This window comes from Leptosomus discolor, unplaced genomic scaffold (assembly GCF_034619465.1).
Source record: "Leptosomus discolor isolate bLepDis1 unplaced genomic scaffold, bLepDis1.hap2 HAP2_SCAFFOLD_78, whole genome shotgun sequence".
Taxonomy (NCBI): Eukaryota; Metazoa; Chordata; class Aves; order Leptosomiformes; family Leptosomidae; genus Leptosomus; species Leptosomus discolor.
In genome coordinates, this window is record NW_028237739.1 from 266,659 (window position 1) to 273,115 (window position 6,457).

The following is a 6,457-nucleotide window of genomic DNA, read 5'->3' on the forward strand; positions in this document are numbered from 1 at the left end:
TGGCCAGCTTCCCCACTGCGCCCTGCGCTGGCCTGGGAGCACCGCTGTCGCGAGAGACCCTCTTGAGGGTCCCGGTGTTGTCCCCACTGCCCCCCGGCTCCTGGCAGCGGCCGGGCTCCAGCAGCACCTTGGGTGACACAGGTGGCTGCTTGCGCTCGCAGGAGCTCTGCCGGGGCAGCTCCGCTTTGGCCGCACTTGCCCTGCTGGTGCTGCAGAAGCCTTGAGCTGCTCTGGGCACAGGAGGCAGCTGCGGGAAGGAGAGCGGCTGCTTGGGCCTCCATGCTGCACCATCGGGCAGAGCTGTGGCCATGGGGGTGGCTGTGAGGGGCAGTCTGGGTGATGGGGACACAGCGGGTGGCTTTGGCGGAGCGGTTCTGTTGGGCAGCTCCAGCCCTGCCCCGGATGTACTGCGGGCCACAGGGACTCTGACCTCCTTCGGCCCCGGCAGCTTCCGGGGGCCTCATTTTTAGGACCAAAAGGGTCAGGTTTACTTTGCAGTCTCACTTTCAGGCTCCAAAGCCTCATTTTGAGGATCCTGCCAGGCATCTTTAGCGTCACCTGGAGAGTCCAAACCCCCTGGTTCAGTGCCCAAAGCCTCATTTTTAGTCTCCAAAGCCTCATTTCTAGGGGTAAAAGCCTCCTTTTTAGAGTCTAAACCTTCCCTTTCAGGGCTCATAGCTGCATTTAGGCTCCAGTGACTCAGCTTTAGGGTTTTAATCCCTCTTTCGAGTAGAAAGCCTCATCTTTAGTTTCCAAACCTGCATCTTTAGGGTCCAACTTCTAATTTCTAGGGTCCAAAGTCTCAAATTTAAGGTCCAAAACTGATGACAGAGCCCAAATGCTGTTATTCAGGGCCCAAAGCCTCATTTTTAGGATCCAACCCCTTGTTTGATGGTCCAAATGCTCATTTTAAGGCCCAAAGCCTCATTTTTAAGGTCTGAAGCTGACAAATAAAAACCGGTCCCTAATGTTTACACTGGTTTTTTGGCCTTTAGAAGTTAATGTGAACCGCACGTGAAATAGGGAAAGAAGGGAAACTGCAGTTACCGCTTTTCTTAAATCAACGTCAGTCTGACTTGTCAGTCGGAGCACTCAAGGTCTGTAAAAACAGACAGAACCCTGGGAAGGGCGCATGTGACAAGGTCGGCTGCTGGCACACACACAGAACGACACCAAGTCACTTCTTGGCCTGATAGGTTAATGTTTGGTACGTTTTGATTTTGAGACATTTGGATTTGTTCAGCTGGGAGTGAGGTGACAAAACTCCCCACGCTGAGGCTGGCGTCACCTCTTGTGCCGCACACCAGAGGGTCTGGAAGCGTCTCCCAAAGAAGGCAGGACGCGCTGTGGCGATGAGGCGCAGGGCTCAGCAAACAAGCGAACCGACCCGCAGTCTGCTTGGGCGGGACTGGCTCCTCCATCCCCCCTTCCCTCCATTCTCCAGGCTTATACATCCCCCTCATCTCCCTTGACCCCCCCGCCCTTGCTCCACCCTTGTCTCCTCCCAAACAGGGCCCCTACCCCCCCGGTTATTTTTCCCCCTTGCTCCCAGGTTTGCCCCATCCCTGAACAGGTTTGGTGTTTCAGGAGCTGTTGGCTCCGTCCCCTTGGACTTCCACGGCATCACTGTTACAGTCTCCTGGTTACTGCTGGCCCTGCCAGACTCCTCTCCCCAAAACGACCCCAACCCTTCCGTCAGTCGTCTGTGCAGTGTGGCCGCCTCACCCATCCATCCCCTGAATTACCCGGGAAATCCAGCTCTTCCTCATGGCACTGTAACTCCGTCAGCTTCTCACCCGCTTTGCTACGGGCACCCAGTTCTCTCGCCACGCTCAGGAGTTTCCCACGGTCTGTTCCGTGAGCTAAGGCTTACGCCAGTGTCCTGGGTTTGCGGGGCAAGGTTTTGGTAGTGAGGGGGTTACAGGGGTGGCTTCTGTGAGAAGCTGCTGGAAGCTTCCCCTGTGTCCGATACAGCCAGTGCCACTGGCTCCAAGACGGACCCACTGCTGGCCAAGGCCGAGCCCATCAGCGACGGTGGCAGCGCCTCAGGGAGAGTGTGTTTAAGAGAGGAAAAAGTTACTGGGCAGCAGCAATCGCAGCGAGAGAGAGGAGTGAGAATATGGGAGAGGAAAAGCCCTGCAGGCACCAAGGTCAGTGCAGAAAGAGGGGGAGGAGATGCTGCAGGCGCCGGAGCAGCGATTCCCCTGCGGCCTGTGGTGAAGACCACGGTGAGGCAGGCTGTCCCCCTGCAGCCCATGGGCGGTGGAGCAGAGGACTGCCTACACCCCGTGGAGGGCCCCCACGCCGGAGTAGGCGGGTGCCTGAAGGAGGCTGTGACCCGTGGGAAGCCTGCACCAGAGCAGGCTCCTGGCAGGACCTGTAGCCCGTGGAGAGAGAGAAGCCCACGCTGGAGCAGGTTTGCTGCTGGTGACCCCGTGAGGGGGCTCACGCTGGAGCAGTCGGTTCCTGAAGGACTGCACCCCATGGAGGAGACCCACGTTGGAGCAGTTCATGGAGAACTGTAGCCCCTGGGAAGGACTCACGCTGGAGAAGTCATGGAGGACTGTCTGCCATGAGAGAAGACCCCACACTGGAGCAGGGGAAGTGTGTAAGGAGTCCTCCCTCTGAGGAGGAAGGAGCAGCAGGAACAACAGTGATGAACTGACCACAACCCCCATTCCCTGTTCCCTCCTGCCCCGTGCCGCTGGGGGGGAGGAGGGAGAGAAATCGGGATCAAAGTTAAGCCCCGGAAAGAAGAGAGGGGTCGGGGGAAGGTGTTTTAAGATTTGGTTTTATTTCTCAGTGCTTCTCTCTGAGTTAATTGGTAATAAATGACATTTGTTCTCCCATGTCAAGTCTGTTTTGCCCATGAGGGTAAATGCCGAGTGATCTCCCTGTCCTGATCTCAACCCACAAACCTGTGGTTCTATTTTTCTCTCCCCTGCCCAGCTGAGGAGGGGGAGAGTGATAGTGGCTTTGGTGGGCACCTGCCATCTAACCAAGGTCATACCACCCCAGCCAGGCCCTAAGCATGGGCTTGTGTGCCTTAACGCGTGCCCCCACAGCTGTCTGCGTGGCACGTCTTTGTCTCTTGTCCTCTTGCGAGCCTCGGTGACCCGTCTTCTCCATCCCATGGGGGCTCCCAGCACCCTCTCCTCTGCCCAGGCACCGTTTCAGCCCTTCGGTGTGATGCTTCCCCTTTGTGCCCAACTTGTCTGCCCGCAGCCTCCTGCCGCAAGGGCCTGCCGTGGAAGTCCTTGCCTTGCACAGGAGACTGAACTGGACTGAAGCGTGGTCAGCTGTGACAACTGGTGACTTTATTTCAAGAACTAAGTCGAGCGCAGCAAGTGTGTGCCTGGAGAGGAGCGTGGGCAGGACAGAGCAGGCCTCTGGCACTGCGGCTGCCTTTGGATCTCAGCAGGCTTTGCCCCAGGAGGAACGGGTGGTGCTACCCTGCAGCCTGCACTGGCTCCTGTTCCTCCTGCTGCTCAAGCCTTTATCCCCCTTAGGACCTGCAGGAGCTCCTGCAGCAGGTTAAAGAATTCCAGCAGCTTCTGCCGTGGAAACTGACAGGGCCTAAACCTGCCCGACTGGGTTGGGATCGGCCTTGGCCTCTGCACGGGGGTTGAGGTGAAGACTGGCTGTGGCGTTGGAGCAGCCGTTCCTGCTGGGCGCAGTCCCATCTGTACCAGAATCCAGTCGTAGAAGTGCTGCGTGGAGGTGTAGACTCCGGGCCGCTTGGCTCTGGCGCAGCCTTTCCCCCAGCTGGTCACCCCCACGAGCCAGAAGTAGGCAGCGTGCTTGTCTTGGCAGACGAGAGGACCACCGCTGTCCCCCTGCAGCGGAGCGGAGGAGAGAGAGAGGGTTCTGGTGTTGTTGGGTGGCCCCGGCAGCACTGTGGCTGGCCCCTTCTCTCTCCCAGCACCTGCCAGAGCTGTACCCACTGCCCAGAAAGGCTCTGCTCAGGTGCTGGAGCCTGCAGGACCTTGTCCGGGAGGGGCTGGCAGGCCTGCAAGGTCGGGCACTCTCCTCTCTGCCCCAGTGGATCCTGGAGGTGTGGAAGGGGGATGTGCCAGGACTGGGATGCGGAGCTCTGGGCTGGGGCAAGAGCACTGGGTGGCCTTTCTGGGCAGAGTGATGGGGCTCTGGGACAAGAGAGGTGCTGGGCAAGGGCCTGCAGACGGGGAAGGGGAGGCGAGCCCCGACAGCGGTGGGGACCCAGCGGCAGGAGGGCGACTCGCCAGGCGCAACACGCGCCGGCGGACGTTTGGGCGCTGGCGACAGGGCTGCCTGTGCTGCTGGGGGCTGGCGCGGAGCACGCTCCTACCTGGCAGGTGTCGATGCCGCCCTGCGGATAGCCGGCACACACGTTGTGGGGGTGGATGGCCCCTCTGTACCAGCGGCTGCTGTTGCAGACCTTGACATCGATGAGGGGGACCTGGGCCTCCTGCAGGACAGCGGTCGATCCTCCAGCTGTGAGCACAGGAAGGAGTTAGCAGCCAGCAGCCCTTCTGTTCCCAGTTCTCCTCCCCTGTGTGGGCGAAGTCCTTCCCTAGGGCCCGCCTTTGCCCCTGCAGAGGCCTTGTGCCGGGCTTGCCCTTCCGTCTCGCCTTGGCTAACGGCTCGGGCCCCCCTCTCCGTGGCCGTACGTCCCCACAGCCCGACTCTGGCTTTCGCCGCCACTGCTGCCATAAGCCCAGCCCGCCTCCCCAGCGTGCCGAGCTTGCCCTCGGGACACGAGCACTGTTTGGGAACTCACATCTTGCCGTGGTGGCACCCCACCCGCTGACGTAGCAGTTTGTCAGCTCTGACACTCTCAGCGAGGCGTCGGGCACGCAGGCCAGCTGTACGTAGTAGCCGCACTGGACAGGCTGGTCCAGTTCCAGCAAGGCGATGTCGTTCCTCTCCGTGCCGTTACGGTAGTGTTCGTGAACCACCAGCCGCTGAATGTTGCGCACTTGGGTCTCAGGGCCCGGCTGAGCCAAGTGGGTGGCCCCGATCACCACGCGCCACATGGTGACGTGCCTGGAAGGCAGATGGAGAGGTGAGAGGGAGCAGAGCCACGTGCTGCAGCAGCCCCGCGGTTCCCTGCCTTCTGCTTCCCAAGGCAGGGAGGAAAGCAGCGCTGCGGAGGGTGCCACTGCCCTAGCACGCCTTGGGCACCAGGAACGTGGAGCTGGAGGCTGCTAGGAAGCGGTGGCGCGAGCCCAGCCTTCTGCGGAGCAGTCTCTCAGCTGGGCTCACCAGTGCCCTGGCACTGGGCGTACTGCAAGGCACCGGGATGGCAGGAGCTCGTGGGGCTGCGGACACGGCGCCTGCTGGTGCTGTGGGGATAGCCCCCTTCCCTGGTCCTCCTTACCTGGCCCCGACGAAGCAGTGGGCTGCTGTGAGGACCCACTGCGGGCTGATGAGGGACCCTCCGCACACGTGGCCCGTGCCCACTTTCCAGGGGTTCTGGATGCTGACGATCCAGGGCCAGGCCCCTGGCTGGGCACCCGTGCCACCCACCACGCGCGACGTGCCGGAGGGAGCTGCCATGGGCCGGAGCCCGCAGGTCCCGCTGTAAGAAGAAACTCATGAGTGTGCTGCTGGACGGCTGTGCTGCTGTTGAGGCTGAAGGTCAGCCGTCTTCCCTCCCCCCGAGGGGCTGCACGGATGGCAGGGCCAGGGAACCCCGTGGCTGTGCCTCCAGCCCTCTGTCCGCTTCAGCCCCATGGACGGGTTGTGCCAGCAGCCTGGGTGCTGGCAAGGAGCTGAGGCTCCCACAGGGGTTTGGGAAGCGGGGTGGCCACAGGGCACACGCGGGCCCCCTCCAGTGAAGCCCGTCAAGGGCTGCCCGAGCTCCCTCCCAGAGCCTCGGCCCACTTACCCACAGCTGTCCCACATGCCGTGCACAGGCCGGCACACGGCCAGCAGGACGAGGAGGGCGAGCAATTTCATCGCTGTTGGCGGCACGTGTCAGCTGCAAGAACGAGGTCTTGTTGCCTCCAGCGCAGCCGCTGACGTACTGCCCGCAGCAGTCTCGCTGCCTCTGATGGCCTTGGCCCTGGGGTTGATGTCACAGAGCCGCCGTTTCTGGGCGTGGGGCACGGTGGCCTCTCAAGGGGGGGTGGAGGTGGGGGTGTCAGCAATACGGGGGGTTTCCAAGCAGGAGGGGAGGCAGAAGCTGGGATCGGATCCCCTGACGGACCCCTGCTGAACACTCTGCCTGCAGGATGAGGGCATGCAGGCCCCGTGGCAGGCAGTAGCGCCTGCCTCCGAGCGCTGCCTGCTCACAGCCAGCAGGAAAAGAGCAAGCGTGGCAGCACGGCCTCTTTGGGAAGTTCACTGCCACCCTGCTCTCCACAGCTGTTTGCCTCCAGGTCCTTCCCAAAAACCACACACCAGAGAACATAACTGCTCTGGGCAGGACGCACTTGTTGGGTGTTGAAGAGCCAGTCCGGTCATCGCCGCAGCA

General features: G+C 61.4%; 1 pseudogene; it reads right to left on the reverse strand.

Moving 5' to 3' along the window:
- Nucleotides 1-3,451: 3,451 nt before the first annotated feature.
- Nucleotides 3,452-5,940, reverse strand: LOC147413145 (acrosin-like; annotated as a pseudogene).
- Between the last annotated feature and the right edge of the window lie 517 nt (nt 5,941-6,457).